The sequence below is a fragment of the Rhipicephalus microplus genome, chromosome 2 (assembly GCF_043290135.1).
Source record: "Rhipicephalus microplus isolate Deutch F79 chromosome 2, USDA_Rmic, whole genome shotgun sequence".
NCBI lineage: Eukaryota > Metazoa > Arthropoda > Arachnida > Ixodida > Ixodidae > Rhipicephalus > Rhipicephalus microplus.
The window spans coordinates 245,018,068-245,036,048 of record NC_134701.1 but is presented as its reverse complement, the minus strand read 5'-3'; positions in this window follow the sequence as shown (position 1 = coordinate 245,036,048).

The window sequence follows — 17,981 nt, the reverse complement described above, 5'->3', positions numbered from 1 at the left end:
AGTCTTAAGATTCGTCGTGTTTTAAAGCCATGGTTTGCTGCAAGCTTCGCAAATTTTCTTTCCATCATGTTTGAGTATTTCACCCTTTCTCACTTGGGAAGGGTAGCAAACACAATGCGTATCAAGTTAAGCTTCCTTTTCTTTCTTTCTTTCTTTCTTTCTTTCTTTCTTTCTTTCTTTCTTTCTTTCTTTCTTTTTCTTTCTATCCTCCTCCGATGGACGTAAAAATGCTGTAGGCCCGTGTGCTCGGATTTGGGTGCACGTTAAGGAACCCCAGGGGGTCCAATTGTTGGAGTTCAGCGTCTCTCGTAATTATATGGCAGTTTTAAGACGTTAGACCCCACACATGAATTAATTAATGAATTACCCAATTATTAATAATTAATAAACGAATAATTATTACATAATTATTTATCAACACATCTGTTAATTAATAAATCGGACAGTTATTCTTTTCTATCTATATTTCTTTTTCTTGTAAGTGAACAGCGTGACGTGAAACGGTATTAGCACGCTTGGTTCGGCTTTTGAATGAGCCGAACAAATGAGCTTACCGGTTGTTCGTTCTTTAAAAACGTTCTCTTGATGGACCTTATTCACCCTTGTTTACGAGAACATGTCATAAAAGCCGCTCGATTCTTGACCCTGAAGCTGCATCAATGTCTTCAGCGGGTGAGAGTGAGAGAGTGAAAGAGAGTATGAGAGTACGTGTTTTCAGAGACGCCAGTCCTGGCAAGCCTGGCTTCCTCGGCCATGATATCATGGTCTTCACCGACGAGGAACCAATGCTTTAACCACTGCGCTTTATCTAAGTACCTCCAATTGCCAATGTGCTTATTAAAGCTAACCGGGAGCCCCGAAAAACGAGGGATAGTTAGGTGAGACCCCCCTATCGAAGACATCATTTGCTGCCCGCTCATTCCCTCTGTATCTACGCTATGGCTGCCTCCGTTCTCTCCGCGAACTCTAAGCAAAGCCCGTTTAGCTGGGAATGAGTCCGCGCTCAGCTTGGCCTCAAGAAGTGCGTGTAAATCAAGCAGGCTTCGTCATTACCTTCTTCCCATTCCTTCACTCTTCTCTTTGTCCTCAGCCCCGAGGCCTAAGTCCCTCATCGTGAGTACACAGAAGAGGCTCGCGCACCCTCAGTGCAACCCATAACGAACCCCAAGAAAGAAGACGACGGGGAGGCATCTAAGCCTCGCGAGCCCAGCGGCGCAAGCGGTGGTGCCACCGCGGATTGGCTGTCATTTGACGTAGAAAGACACTCGACGCACGTTGATCTAAACATGCGCACACACAAAAAAAGCTGCACGCCGCAAATGCGAGCTTCTCGCGTACCTGATGGGTGGTCGCAGTGGACATTCACCCCGATGGGACATGCAATCCATGGTTCCACTCGACGCGCGCACCACGTACATCTCTCTTTACGCGACCGCTCATTTGTTTGTGCACAATGTAGACACGTACGTGCGTAGCCTCCTGCGCAACGCTCTCGTCTACGTATACACTTGCCAAACGCTGTAGGTTCACTTATACATACATCTAGCGCGCGCCTTGCTTCCTCTTGCTTGTCTCTGTGCATCTACGCCCAAGCTGCATCTTTACGCAATTTGGGCTTTCTATCTCTTCTCAAAACACTAGGAAATAGTTGGTGCCAGAAGGCGCGCTGCAATCCTATACAGTTGCCGTGGCGAGGAAGAGTATCCAGATGACGGCGTGGTTGCGACAACGGAGAGGTGGATAGAGGGGCAATAACGCCCATGAGCGTTCGTGATTGCTCCCGCGTTGGGCAATGTGAGATTTCCGTTCTCGGGACTCTCTCTTTGCGGGATTTGGCGTTGCAGTATATGCGGGACACTAGAGAGGGATTCCAATCCTATTCACCGACGTGTCAGAGATGAACGACCACGCTTAAACGATGCGTCTAAACAGCCCGTCGTTCCAGTCGCTTTTGCCCGAATCCATTACGTTGACCAATCAAGAGTTGGAAGATTGCGTTGCAGAACCGTCGTGCACGCGACGGAAGCCTAAGATGCTTGCAACACGGGTCCGTGAAACTAAACCGATAACCGCGGAAGGATACAGACTGTCTCAAAAAGTCACTTACCCATGCGGCCCGCTACAGTATTGGGGCTGTAGTAAGAACGGTTCTTACTCTAAGCCGTATTGCGTACTTCGCCTATGGGAGTCGTTGTTCTCATGCAGAGCGGGCTTGGACTCCAATCAGTAGTGATTCCGTTTCTTGGGGCTGGTTAAGGGGCTGTGAATCAAGACTGAAGCACCGAAACGTGGGACTTACTCGCAAAAATTAAGCAAAGATGACCAGCCATTCAAACATTTTGTATTTTTTCGCAGGCAAAACCTTAAATCACGTTCCTGAAAAATACATGAGGTGTTTTAATGCTTGTATTCTTCACTGCATGCATGCTTCTTTAATATTACTTTAAAATTTGACGTTCCAAAAGGCAAGAATACTCCTGTGTGTTGCCTACATTAAAACACGAATAATAAGATAAGAGGACCGGGGCGTACAGGTTAGAATAGAGTAAAAATTATTTGTCATAATGGGGCCATCAGCGCGATAGTTCCAAACAATAAAATTAAGTACTACAAAGCATAATTTTAATTTGAGCTTTAACAAACAGCTATTTCAACAAAGAAAGTGACGAAACAGGTCTCGAACGAGACCTTGCTGCCAGTCGTAATTTGATTCGAAGAATATTATTTCTAGATTACAGCGCGAGGCATGCCTGTAACTGGGTCGACTCACGCGTGCACACTATGGAAAAAAATTGACCCTGAACCTTGCCCGTTCAAACGTGACCGAACGGAAACGGCGTAGAATTGTTTAGACAAAACACAGCCGATTCGTGCTCGCCCGAAAAAGAATCGTGCTCGCGAGGAATTTCGCCGCCCGTGGTGTTTTTTTATGGCGTCTACGTGCCTCGCCTGCATTGGACTCGTTCACTCCTGGCACGGAACGCTTCTCTCCCTCCCTCCTCTCTTCCGTTCCTCACGCGGTGAAAATTTATACCGCGTCGGTTGCCACCCACACTTCTTCGGGCGAAAATCCGAAGATTCGTTGAGGCAGCGAGAAACCTGTTTAGACGAGAGGAGAGCCGCTCGTCGACGGATCGTCGCGGAGTGTCTCTGCAACAGCCGCAAATGCCGTGCGAGCTGACGGTGCTTGCCTGGCGTGGCTGTGTTTTATAGCGACTGGCTCCACGGGATAAGGGCGACGCAAGCGGCACACTGTTTGTGTGTGCGTTCCTAGGGCGCGCGACTTCTACAATCGCACCCGTGGGGTCCTGAGAAAAGTACGCGCGTACCGAAGCCGACGAGACTGAGGAGTGGGGGAAAAGCTTGCACGCCACAGCGTGTTACGAGGTCATCAGAATGAAAGCCAAGGCGCCGCATTCGTCGCCAGCTGTTTCGCTTCGTGACTCAGTTGCGGATTGCGATTTGAAGTATACCGAAAAAAAAAAAGTGATGGGCCTTGGATGGGCAGCTCACCTCTATTCCAACTCGTACGCGGCATTGGGACGCTTTTGTGGGAGACATTAATTTTTGCAGAATGATACTATACACGAAATTGGCATATTTACTGGTCGCAATTGCACCTTTTCTTTTGGAACTATCGATGCTCCTGTGGTATACAGCCTTAGGTATGCAAAAACATGCCACATCGCTGCCGCTTAGCAGCAAGCAACAAGGCCGCGCCGCTATAGGCGCTTGGTCGCGGGTTCGATTCTTCGCCATAGCGTCGCAAATTTTGATGAACGCGAGCTTCAGAGTACATACATTTATCCACTTACTTAAGAACACTAGCTGGATCGAACAGGAATATAAAATTAAGCATTTAAGAAGTGTGGATTAACCAAGGATTGAAGGAGGAAGGACAGGGAGGTTAGCCAGTTAACCATTATCAAGTATACTGAATGAGTATAATTGCGTTAGCCGGTGAATTTGTACACACGCCTGAGAAGGGGTGAGTGGGCGCAGGGTCAAGAAGCAAAGATAGATAGATAAATAGATAGATAGATAGATAGATAGATAGATAGATAGATAGATAGATAGATAGAGAGATAGATAGATAGATAGATAGATAGATAGATAGCTCACATCGTCAACGGTATATAGGCAGGGAAATGCTTCGCACTTAAAAATCACCGGGTTCCTTAATGTAATCCCAGTACGGCCACCTTAGGGTGCCTTGATGCCAGCGCGCTCCGCTGAGGGTGAGGACAGGCGCGTCGTCTGCTATGACAGCCGCCATTGCGCCTCCCGCGGCAGCTAGACAGCATGCGAAAGGCGCTATACAAGGCGCTTGCGGTGCGCGGAAACGTCCAGAAATAAGCGCGCGCTGTGAGTTTTTTCTTTTTCTTTTTTTTGAACCTTGGAGAGCTTTTAGTGCTGTTGTTACCTAAATGTTTATTAAGGGAACGATGTACTTCATATAAACTGACGGCCTGTGCATGTGTTGTGCACTATAGGCTGACGTATAGATTTCGTTATGTTTAAAACGAATCCTCTTCCTTCGGCCGTAAACTAGAGTTCTGGCAAGTCTAAACACTTAGTTATTTGCCTTGTAAAGTCTGCATTCCATATACGCAAATAATTGTTTAAAGCATTCATATGCGTACCAGTAGCAGCATTAGATATATCGCAAAACGCGAATTTCAGTGTTGCGAAGCTACCAAAGCGCGGTTATGACGGCTTCTTTTGCTAAGTTTATACTTTGCTCGTTTATCATAAATTGCGTTATATGAATTGTACACATGATGAAGCGCCGAGGGGCAGTAATCAGATTCAGGTCCTTTAGTTTTCTTGAATTACACCAAGAAAGGTACAGAAGCTAAAGGTATAACAATACCTGACAAAAGGCCTCTGTACCAGTTATACATAAATATTAAACAACAAATACACATTGTATTGTTCGCAACATACAAAAAAAAGTTTAAATCTAGGATGTAAAGATGCACAAAAAGCTCGATAAGTTCATAGCTCAATGAGAATTTGAAAGAATACCTCGGGATATAACTAGAAAAGGTTCATTTGCACAGAAGTAACAAAGAATATGTAACACGAGAGAATACATGCTAAGTACACTTTGTTTAACGAAACGTTTGTGTCAAAAATAAAGAAATAAAATAAAAAATGAAGTAACTAAAATAGGTAATAATAAAGCAAAAACATAAGAGCATAACTGCTTCTAAACAAATGCACGGCAGGTCATTATCAACAAGGGAAAATGCATATATCCAGCTATATTGAAATTACAGCTTTCTTACCATTATTATGCTTGCTCCAAAGAGTTGAAATTACATGACACTCGAGAATTAGTGTACAGGTCATTTATTTGTATGCATTAGTGCTATGCTGACAGAGGCAATTACGCAAATAAAGCACTCCATGACAGAATTTTCTCAGGACTGTCACTGGTTGCTTCACAGTGATCGTGCACGAGTAAAAAAAAAACGACCTACGTACTAAGTTAAGACTAGACGGGAAGGCAACCTTGAAACACAAAAACAGTGAAGGATAAAAAAAGTATTTAACAACTGCAAACGTATATATGATCCCTGATAGCTCACAGTATTAATAAATAAATTATTTACTTGAATAATAATGCGTGCTGAAAGAGTTTAAATACTGACGGTGTGTGTGTGTGCGTGTGTACATGCCTGCTGTTTCCCCTATTATCATCCAGTGTAGAAATAATTTATTTTTGCGCATTAATGCAGCGCTGCCAGAAGCAATTCAAATTATACGCTCCATGCCAGAATTCTCTGAGTACTGTCACTAGTTGCTTCGCAGTGGTCGTAAATGATTAAAAAAACAACATCAATTGCGTAATGATTCGAGACAGGACGAAAAGAAAACTTGAAGTACAGGAACAATGGAAAAACATTGAACTGCACACGTTCTTACAAGGGTCATCACACCAGCATAGAAGGCGTACCTAAACTGAGGAAAAGATCGTAGAAAGAAAGAACCTGTGTGGCTTTGTAATGGTTCGGGTGCTCGAACGGTCGGTAATCGAATTCCGGCCGCAGTGGCCCCACTTCGATGGAGATGAAATGCCGGAGTTCTTAAACTTAGGTGCAAGTTACATAAAAACAACTGTTCAAAATTGCCGAAGTCCTCCCATGTATACCGCGTCTCTCGTGATCATATGGTGATTCCGGAACGTACACACACTCTTCAAACTTCATTGGGTACGACACCACCGGTGCGCAAAGCTTTATTCCCACAAATGAATATTACGAAAAAAAACAAGGATATCATCTGCAAAGAAACACGTGTAATGTATATTTAATGATAAAGCTCTCAACGCACATAGTGAAACCAAGAATGAAGGACAGATACAGTACCAACCAAGAGCAGCAAGCAATGTTTACGAAGTGAAATACGCGATTCATGCACACGAGAATGAAGCATACAGCCGTCAGCGTGTCTGTTGCTTACACGAAATTAGTGCCGGTACAAATTATGCATGCGGAATACCGGCTGGAAACTTACGCTGTGAATGGATGATCTGTTTGTTGGATGCCACTTGTCATGTTTGATTTTCACCGTTGAAAAGGCCTTCATTTCGGGTCCCTTAGGAAACGATACAGCTTCCAGAGTTTCTGCAATGATTAGTGCCCTGCGGCACGCAATACCCGCTACGGTGACGGTAGTGAGCGCATTAAACCGGAGAAAAGCGAGCGCCAGCACAATTATTCGGGCGCAGCGAACACGCAGAAGTGACTGAGTGGAGTCAAAATGGCGGCCATGCCGCCGCTAAGGCCGAGGAGGCGGCACCTGCCCTTACAAAGGCTGACACCACTCTAAGCGGGGGCGCGCGCATCGAGGCACTCTAGGCCACCTGGATCGGGCGCGCGCTCTATCCAGGTGGCCATGGGACCAGAAACGACTTGGAGGCTAAAGCCATTTTCTTTGCCTTCTCAGTCGATCTTATAGACTATTTCGTGGAGGGTTCTTAATTCCGTCATGTTGGGCCTGTAACCTTTGTGTTTCACAACTTTAAAGACTAAAGGACCAGCGCTACGGTAGACGCACGCGCACGAAAATGGTTGTGTGGGTTCATACAATGCTTCGTGGCCTTAGTCACGTCGCAATATACAAAAGCAAGAAAACATTGACTTAACAGCCCGTGATTGCGGCGCCCAGATGTCCTTGCGGGAAATAGGTCTATAAAGGTGCCGGAAACACGAGCCGTGGCTTCGAATGTCAATTCCAGGCGTCGTTTGCATTTTCTTCTCCGGAGGTCGCCGCACATTGTCCGGTTTCGTTCGCCGCCCAAAGCAGGGCGTTCCAACTGAATCTCGGGGCGCATGAAGCCAGAAAAAATTTTGTGACGTTGTGATTGCATCACAAAATTTTGCGATCTGTGACGTCATCCTGAAGTCATGACATCATCGTGGTTTCTTGCATAATTTGACCCCGACGCCTCGGGATAGCCGCCGCCGACGGTCGACTTTCCAGTTTGATGAGACATCTAAGGCTTCACCTAAACATATCCGCAGTATTACGTGCCAGAACCATGACGTAATTATGAAAGTCTCTGAGGCAGCCTGGACATATCGGTATTACCGGAAATCAATTAGCCGATGATGCAGCCCACTCAGCCTATGAAGAAACCCGTGTAGTCCCGATTCCTCTATCAAGGAATGATGCAGCAAGACAACTTTACCTGCTGGCTCGAGATCTCACACGCACGTTCTGGTCGTCTACCAGCTTCCAAAGGTGTCAATTTTATGAACTGGATCCTTCGCTCAAGCTAAAGCTACCATCACAACTTTCCCGCTCCGATGCGACACTGTTATGCCGCCTTTGGTTGGGTGTTGCATTTACAAAGGTGTACTCCTTTCGCATCGGTATGGCAGACACTCCTACATGCGACTACTGCGGAGCTGAAGAGACCATCGAACACGTCCTGTGCAGTTGCGCTTGCTAAGACACACAGCGATGCCAGCTCCGGATGGTTTTGAATCAACTTGACCCCGGACCATTTTGTGTGCAGAAGATACTAGGACCTTGGGCATCTGCCTCAGTTGCGCAGAAAGCAACAAAAGCACTGCTACTTTACCTCAAGTCAACAAACCTGAGCGACCGCCTGTAGACTGTGTGTGCTCCCCGAGTGTGCTCGTGATTGTGTGTACCTTCTCATCTTTCTGCAACCTCTTTTCTCCCCTTTATCCCTTCCCCAGTGCAGGGTAGCAAACCGGATGTGCGTCTGGTTAACCTCCCTGCCTTTCCTTGCATCTTTATCTCTCTCTCTCTCTCTCTCTCTCTCTGAGGCAGAGGGCTCCAAAAAATTTCATCAATCGGGTGCTTTTTAACAGGCGCTGACTTCGAACAGTACGTGGTCTCCTGGCAGTTCGCCTCCAATGAGATGTGACCACCACGGCCGGAATCGAACCCGCGACCTCCAGGTCAGCAAGCGAACACCATAACCACTGCTCCGCCGTGACGGACCCGAAGAAGGCATCACTTGCTAAACTTTTATCTTTGCGTCGCCGGCGAAATTGACGTGGACTTGGTCAATTTCGGAACTTGATCGTTATTCTAATGAGAGGAAGAGTAGATATACCTAGGCCTTATACATATCAACGCTTCAATGGTATCCACGACCTTTTTTTGTACAAAACTAGCGCCATAAACTATAAGCGGCTGATAAACAGGGTTGTATTTCTACAGTGATTATATAAACTCTATTTTGCATAAGAACTTGATCCGGGCATAACGCATAGGTGCACGAAGGGGAAAATATGATTCCAAATTGTGGTAGTCTTATTGTAAACGGCCGAAATCCTCCACCCGCTATGATACTTGCAAACAGAGCTCACTCGGGCTGGCGCATGACGAGGATGGGTTTTATAACCAAAGTGACGAGTTTGTGTTTTTACAAATTTGGCGGTACGTACGCATCACATTTCAGATAACACATTTCATCCCGGGTGATTTAACGTAAGATCGAACAAAGCATGGCTGGTCAACAACCTCTTAAATTTCTTTCAAATTTTTACATATTGTTGCCTGATGAGTGGAAATAAGAGATCCACAATTGGTTTCGCTGTTGAAATTTTTTTCAAAGCACATGTAAATCAATAATGATGAAAGCTATAGTAGTGCCACGCTTGCCTGCTCTGCTGTTTTTTTTCGAATTTAGTAATAAATTACACAAAATATATTAAAGCTACGCACCTCAAATTTGTTTATGTAGAGATATTTGCACCTACGTTCTATTATATTCTGACTTTTTGCGTAATGTAGTTTTTGTTTTACGAAAAAGTATAAATTAGACCTAAAAACGTTTTTTTTTTGCGTAGTTTTCCGGTTTTTGTCTTAAAAAGGGCCTATGATAGAGCGGTGAAAATTCCGCATTACTTTCTTGGTATGCTTATTTATAAAACTGTCGAAGCTTATGTTATTGACACGTTTCAATCAAAAGATATAATCGCAATAACTTTAAGAAACAAGCAGGCAAGGAACACTTGTGACGACGAAAAAAAAACATTTTTGATATTTTTATATTCTCCCCACTTATGCTCCTTCACATAAGCTTTCACAGTCCACATGTTGCATAATATGGTTTCACTTGCAGATACGGTGCGTCAAAAATGCCCTTGTGCAAGGATAGGAAATTGTAAATCGGACTTTCTACCCGCTAAGTATGGAGTACAGTTGGAATACTTGAAGTGGAATAATTCAGTTTCTTAAAATGCAAGCAGCTCTGACACAGCTGTCGACTGAACTAAGGACGTTGTATGGCGTTGTTGAGGCGACCTGCTCAGAGACAGTTACCAAGACACACTTTTCTCTTCACTTCCCTTTCTCTCTAATCCACTTCGAGGAGGCAAGCGCGCGGGCTATCGAAAACCGACGCCCTGGGGGAGGTGCGCATTCTAGTGAGCATTCTTGGAATCACCGGAGAGGCGAACTTGAGCGCGACCTCAGAAGTGTGCAGGCGATACCGCCGTACACGCCGCCGACGCAGGACTAGCCGCGAGCAGAAGGAGCGATCTCCAAAACATTCCAGAATCTCCACGGAGTGGATGGTGGGGAGGAGGGTGAAGCCCCGGAGCTGTTTCGGTGATACCGCGAACCTTCCAAGGAGCACTAACGGGGGTCCGTCCAGCGCCGCGCGTGCTTCGCGCCCGCTTCCTACTATCGCATTCCGGGGTCCACGTTTCGTTGAGCCCGTTTCGCAATGGCTTCCTTAACGCACGCCATATCAGCATCGCTTCTCGTTGCGCACGTTTCGAAGCGGCGTCGTTTGGCACGTGCCGTCTCGGGATCCACCCGGCGCCGCGCTCGCTTGGCGGCAGCCTCTCGAGCTACCAAGCGCCATCTTACACGTATGATAGTCACCATACGTGTAAGATCGCGTGTAAGATGAGAGAATAAGAGATAACGGGCGCACCGGCACAGCCCCACGCAGCAGCCAATCAGAGAGCAGTTGCATCTCCAACGCCATCTAGTGTCCATTAACCCAACCGCCATATTGCACACGTCTCTATAGGACGGCGCCATCTAGGAAACTAGACGAGAAATGGCGATGTCGACACAGAATGCGTACAGCGCTATCTAAGTATATCGTCACCCCACTACAGTTTGCATGCATCTTGGCGTATACAGTGACTCTATGCATCTCTACGAGATAGCGCCGTCTATTGTACGATAAGGGAGACGCTACTGGGTACGCCGGAGGGACGAGGAATTGCCCTAGGCCATAAGGAGTTTCACTCCTACAACACGAAAAGTGAAGGTTCCGCAGTGGGGCGTCGGATCAGCGACCATGCGCTGCTCAGCGCGCGACGCTTACCGCTAAGCTACAGAGCGACCCTTCACCGACACGTGAACGGCAAGCCATTTGCCGCTGCCAATCCTCAGAACTCGGCAAATTCAGCGCGCTTTCATCATGAGTAGCAAGATGGTTCGACAGGCGCGTGTTGGGTGCGCGCGCTTTCAAGGTCGCCACCCCGTGCGTCGCTGTGCGCCTCCACATGGCGTGGTCAAAGTGCGTATCGTGGTGCGTATAGATGTTCTATAGCGTGATGAATCACTCGCTCGTGCGCTGTTATCTCGGTATTTGGGCGCTTTGTACATCTCGTGCTTCCACCACCAGTTTGCTTAAAAGTTAGAACGGTTGAAGAGAGCACGATGATCACTTCGCCTGCTGCCGCGGCCGCGTTTACAAAGGGTGCTTGCGGCTTACACGCGAAGAAGTAAGAATTGTGACGTTTGTTCGGGCTTGTCGTTCTGTGCATACTTGTGCGTTCGTTCCGTGCGTCTTTCTGTTTCGAGTAGCGTGCTTTGAGGTTCGAGCCGTTGCAGTTGTTTGCTCGCGTTCGTCCTTTCTAAATACATGCCCATTTCGTGCGCGCTTTCTGCTCGAGGTGTGCTCTGCAAGTTTCGAGCTGCGTGCCGTTTCTCCAGTTGCATTGCAATTTGTTACTGCAGAATTCCTTCCTTCGCGCTTGTGGTGAAACAACGCACTATGAAGGCTTTTGTGTTATACCAATTCCTAAAGAGGTAGATCAATGACGTCTTATTCTTTTGTAGGTTTTCTTTACACCATGATGGTTTTCTTCCCAATACTTGACCCATGGGTAAAGTTGTCTCTCTCTCTCCTCCTTGGCCCATGGGTAAGCGTGCCGTCGCACAGGCTCATTCATGCATAAACGGCCTCTGTCCACGATACGTGCTCAGCATTAAAATCTCCCATATGCACTGTGCAAACGAGCATTACGCGAAGTAATTTTAACTAACCTTAAAGAGCACACGTTTCATTGAAGGACGTTTTACTGCTCACTGTACACGTCAGAGTGGTGAGCATATATTAGCACTCGTGCTTGATTCGAGCTAGCGCCTTTCTTTTTGGTGCCTGGTGGGCTGTCGCATCAATAAGTCTATTTATAGACACGAATATAATGAAAAACTATTTTCTCTGCCCACCAGCTTCTCGATATCGCCATTTATCTACGGAAGAGGGAAATTCTCGAACATGAGTGGATATCAAACCATATGCCTTCACTTTTTCTCTTTTATTATAATTAAAGGAAGCGAAGAGAAGGGAACATACGTGGAAGCCTAGGGAAATGTTAGCTTTCCGTTAGCCTTTTCTACGGCGATATACGATATGGAGCGACGCCGGTGCTGTGCGCTTAGCCGAGACGCATAAATTTATGGGGAAAAGCGGCGGTGATTTGCATGATGCACGGCCGCTTGGCCCTTTGCAGCGCGCAGTGGTGTTTTTCTTGTTACCGTAGTTGTTGTCGTTGTTTTGCATCGTTCTTTCGCTCGATTTAGCGCTCTTTCATGGTTTCACGCGCAGGAAGGGTGCTTTGGGCAACTGCGTTCGACACGCGCGTCTGACGGAGAAGCATGCTCGATGCGTAACCGAGGAGCATGTTTTGACGAAGCACAAATTAGGCGAGACTAGTTAGCGGCATGCCAGGAAGAGGGTGGAAGGGGAAGGGGCGGACAGCAATGACGTGCATACGTAGTAAGGCTCACGGCGGTGAAAATCACTAGACGGGATCGATGCGCCTAGATTAGGCCGTCGAGTCGACACCGCGGAAGCTGCTGCTTCCCTCATAAGCACAATCGGTTTCAGGTTAATCAGCCGAAAAAGCTCACGCGGTGCTCTCTAATCTCGCGAAAGCAATTAGCTACTCGTCGGAACGTAAGCGTAAGTGCCATCGTGTGTGGGAGCACTGCGGCGGAGTGACCCACGCCGCAGACGTCTCGGAGAGGAGGAATACGAGAAAAGGGAGGCATGCGAGTGCTCTTCAATGTTGGGCCCTGGTGCACAGAAAAACTAAAGTGGTATGAACACTTTCAGACAAAAAGAAATGTTTAAAAAGCTGCCACACTTTTAATAAATATACAGCTCGTCGATACGTAAGTTGAACCGAAGTAAGAACTCTTATTCAACGCCTCTCCTATAGTACGTGTAATGTCAACGGAGTAATGTGCCGCGAACATCAATGGATAAATCAATAGAGGACATGTGTAACCAAGAGATGGGAAGAAAACACATATTTGCGAGGGACACATACAGCTAAGAGAGTTATGCATGAGCTACTTGGAGGTTGGAGGACATTAGGCTATATTATAATAATTTCCATCTTATAGTTCTTACCTCACATAGATCTTAAACTGGGTCTCCTCTTTGCGTACCCAGACTGCTGTTTCGTAAAGGCTACTCACGATTCCCTTATTTCCTTATCCCGCTTCTTCTATGTCAGAAACTGACAGACTCGCAAATACACGCACGTACTAAATGAAAATCAAGGTTGGATCAGCGCGTGCCTTGTATTGTGTCAGTGAGATATAAATAAAGGTATGAGGTGTGACAAAGCACTCGCCATTCAAAATCGACAACATATACTTAACACCCCCATGAGACGTAGTGTTTCTTTCTCTACATCTCTCTGTGAACGAAGTAAAAATGCAATGACAATATACAAAAAAAAAGTCATGAATAAAACGACGCCTCCACAATCTCCTTCGTCAGTTGGGACTTGCGCGAGCACCTAATCTGAGCCTCGGCTGTGTCCGTAAACAACCACTTCGCTCCATTCAAGAGGTAGGGTGCGAAGCTTGTGCTGCCGTATATGCACATCTATATAAGGGCAAAGGGGCGGAGGTGACAAGTCCACGCACACACGCACAAACACTGCCCCCTCTCCCTTCACTGCGTGCGGTCCTGCAGGGTGCATGCAGGCGACAGCCGTCCCGCATCCCTCATTGTTTCCGGCGAGAGCGACCTGTTATGAAGACGTCAAAGATTATATGAGCGTCGCGCTTTGGGTCAAAGCCAAGTCGGTCCCCATCGACGCTGTTGAACCCCGCGTCCTTAGCGCTGCCAAGTTCTCTCCCCGCGGTGGACAAAGGCCTCGCTTTGTTCCAGCTTAGCGCCGCTTATACGCGCACCTTAGGCCTTATCGCTCCGTGTTGGAGTGCGTACATGCGCGCGTGGGTATGCATTGACACGTCTTGTTTTGGGTCGTACCCGGCTATTCACAGTCTAATGTCTGCCGATAGCAATCTTTAGAGGCGCTAATTTCGGGTTGCCGCACATACGTATGTGCAGTCGGTCTCGCGATGTGCATCAGCGTGGTTGCCTTTCTTTTATCTTTCAAGTTTCTCTGTAATATTATTATTTTTTTACAACAGGATATTCCTTCGAAGTATCTTACGGTGTGAACGATTGCAGCGCGATGCCGTCGGTGACGCTTTCCCGTTCGGCTTCCGTTCGAGAATAGTGACGGAAACCTTCGCACGTGGTTTTCCCTGTTCGCAACGTTTTATTCCAAATACATGTTATATTATTTAAACGAATGCTTTCGTATCTGCATTTATTCACACGACCTAAACTGCATCCTAAACGTCGCTGTTTAATCTCCCGGGTACCCTCTTAAATACGGCCTCCCATTCCAGGAGATTCGGGCAAATCGTGTGCCATATTTTTAAAATATTATTCACGGGCATAAAAATACACGGCCCTGATTTATGTTTGCGTGAATCAGATTCATCAAAAGAACCAATGCGCTACTACGAGAGCGTTGGTGGACGACTCACCAAAGCTCGTGCGGTTGCAACCCTTTTTTTTTTGTGATGCTATTCTTTGAATAAAATACGCAGATTGGACCAGCAGAGAGCCGATAGAGGCGTTTCACGTTAGGAGAAGTGGGAATAAATGCGTAAGTGCACTCCCCCCCCCCTCCCCATCACGTCAATAGAAAAATAATTTTCATGCCTGAGAGGATCTGATCTGAGGCTAGTGTTTTATAGTCCCACTTGTGTTTTTCTTTTTTTGCTGTTTCACTTGCCAGGTCATGTGACAAAAGGGATACATATGTACCTACCTTTCTCTCGAATACACTTTAGTTGCGACTACAGGTGCTCTTGGTCTGTGCAATTTCATGTTCTAGTTTCCGTGTCTGTGCGTGCGCCCTTATTCAGTTGAAAGATCGCAAAAGAATAAGTTTCCAATAGAAAGACGGACATGCTGAGCTATAGTAAGTAGTAATGCATAGTAGGAGGAGCTCTGGATGAAAAGAAAAAAAAGAAAAGAAACAAGAGCGTATGTTTTGCCCTTACGCCGCCTTTTATATGAATGTCCACGCGCTTGTACATATGTGATGAATTTACTGTCACGCTTTTTTTTTTCATCAAATAACCACGTGATCAATAGAAAGATTTGTCTCCCTTTTCTTCTGATGTCCGCCGTGGTGGAGCAATGGTTTTGGTGCTCGCTGCTGACCCGAAGGTGATGCTTTCGATCCAGGTCGCGCCAGTCACATTTGCGTGGAAGCGATATCGCGGAGGCCCGTGCACTCTGTGATGCCAGTGGAGGTTAATGAACACCATGTGATCATACATTTTGGAGATCAACTCCTACGGCGTCTCTCATGATCGTACCGAGGCTCTGGGACGTAGAACATAAAACTACTGTAATAATAATAATAATAATAATAATAATAATAATAATAATAATAATAATAATAATAATAATAATAATAATAATAATAATAATAATAATAATAATAATAATGTGGCAGTATTGTTATAATACTGATAATCACAATAATAATAATATTATTTCCCGAAACACATTTCGTGTTGTTCCTTACCTAAATTGAGAAGTTACCCCTTATCAATTAAAAGACAAAACCGAGGTAATAACCAGCTCTATCCACTTGCTCGTGATCTATAGATGTGTTGCACTTCGACTACTGCCCAGAAAACTTTATTCGCGAATATTTTGCAGCCCAACGACGAAAAGGACGGTGCTATGATAATCAGTGAGGAAGATTATATGAAAATATCAGTCTCACTTTTAAGCGCGTGTGTGAATATTTTTTTCATTAAAGACGTAAGCTAGCGCTCTTTTTCATCATTTTCACTGGTATAGCGCACCACGACAAGGACACACACAAAGGAGAGATGCACACACACACACAGTGCTGTCGTGGTGCGCTATACCAGAGAAAATGATGAATCTCAACCAACTAGCCCGGCAACGGGCCTTAGCAAAGCTCTCCTTCAGTCGTTCCTCTGTCTTTCGGTTTTCAAATTGCCTACTTATTCAGCTGGTTGCCTTCTTTATACGTTATTGTGCGGCGCGACAAAAATACATTCATGTTCGCTGTAGACCACACGGCTTCGCTTAACGGTCTCGGATGTCCGTAACCGAGATTCCAATCGTCCGACTCCGTCAGACACGTGAGAGAGATGCCGGCGCGCGATGAGGCTTGGCGGATATGCGTCACGCGTGCACGGTTCTAGACATTGCCACCCGCGCGCGCAACACGCTAAAATAGCAAGCTGCGGCGGCGGCACGGGTGGCACCGTGCGCGTACTTCTTCTATCGCAAGGCGTATCGCACTGCACGATACGCAAAGCGTATCGCACTTCTATCGCAAGGCGTATACACTGCACGAAGGAGCGGAACCGATGTTGCTGGAACGCGGCGCGGTTGCGGTGCCGTGGGCGCGGCGTTAAGCGAAATTCAATACCAACGTTGGTGACGCCGTCTCAGAGGAATACTCGCTTGCTTGGCTCGTTATAAGCGGCACTTGGCGTCTTTGCAGCCGCGAGCCACTTACCTGTAACGTACCCCTTTTTCGGCCTGAATACGGACACACGTATATAGTGCCTTCCCGCGTACGGGACAATGCCGTGTAACGTTGAAAGAAATTACAAAAAACCTTAGGGACGCGTGTCGGTTCGGGACCTATAGATATGGACTGTAGATACGGTACGGCCTGGCGACACGTTTTCTCGAACCGTGAGAAACTCCCCGTAACGAAACTTTGCGCGGAGAAAGCAGGTGTATCTCTCAGAACGTGGTGCGCCAAAAACGTCCACACTTGTGAGAGCTTCAGCAATTCTTTAATTTCAAAGATTGATGAGGGTTGGCAAGTGACGTAGCGGGGTTCTCGTAGCGCGTATACTGGGTTATGTTTGGATTTCACGAAATTAAATGAGATAAGCGAAGAAAGCAATAAAAAAAAACATACGTGCCACTCGCCTTGCTAGATAGGGGCTTTTAGCTTCTATGTACACTTCTTTACTTTATCGTGTTACTGGATACCGGAGGGAATCTGCGCATCCGCGGGTCTTTACGGAACGTAAGCCCAACGTAAGCGTAAGCCTAGGAACGTAAGCGGAACGTAAGATGGGGTTTTAAAGTTTACGTTTCCCGCCATATAGGCTTTACGTTTTTTGCCCTATCTCGCAAATCCACCTTCGTTCGTAGAAGCTCGTGGTATCCATATTGCGGGGACTCGAGCCGTCGAGTTGAAATAAACCGAAGTGCGAGCGCCAATACCCATTAAATTGTTTCAGCCGTATTACCAAAGCTAGAATGGCCTAGGACGTAGACGCCGTAAACGTGCGATATCCCGACAAGATGGATAGGTGGCGCCATCTAGCGGGGCAATAGTGAATTAGGTAATCACAGAATTGTTATTACAGAAACATCGTGCATTGTACGTCTCCTGCAAAAACCGCGCAGTGGCGATATTACAAATGAGTTACCTTTTTAATGCGCGTTTACTTACGTAACTAAACATGTACGTACAAGGAGCTAAAACGTTGAACGATATCGGTTCCGGTAGGATGGTAAACGCAAACCGGTATCCGGTAACATGTTAACGTAAAAGAGGTATACGTACTACCTAAAACACCCTAATGAGTGAAATTTTGAGCAATATCATCTTCTTCGAGAAGTGTTATATAAACATTTTTGTATAACGTACACCTTTTTCGAGTATAGTGCAATAAGTGTAAGGTAACTTCTGTAGTATTCCTCCATGACTTAAATTTTACCTGTAGTCGAAGCCAAGTTCTCGAACGTAAACTAAATGTGTCGTAATCTACCGGAGAAATTTATTTGACTCTGTGTTACACCTAACGCAAAGAATTTTCAGCAATATTTAGCTACTCCTTCCTCCAAT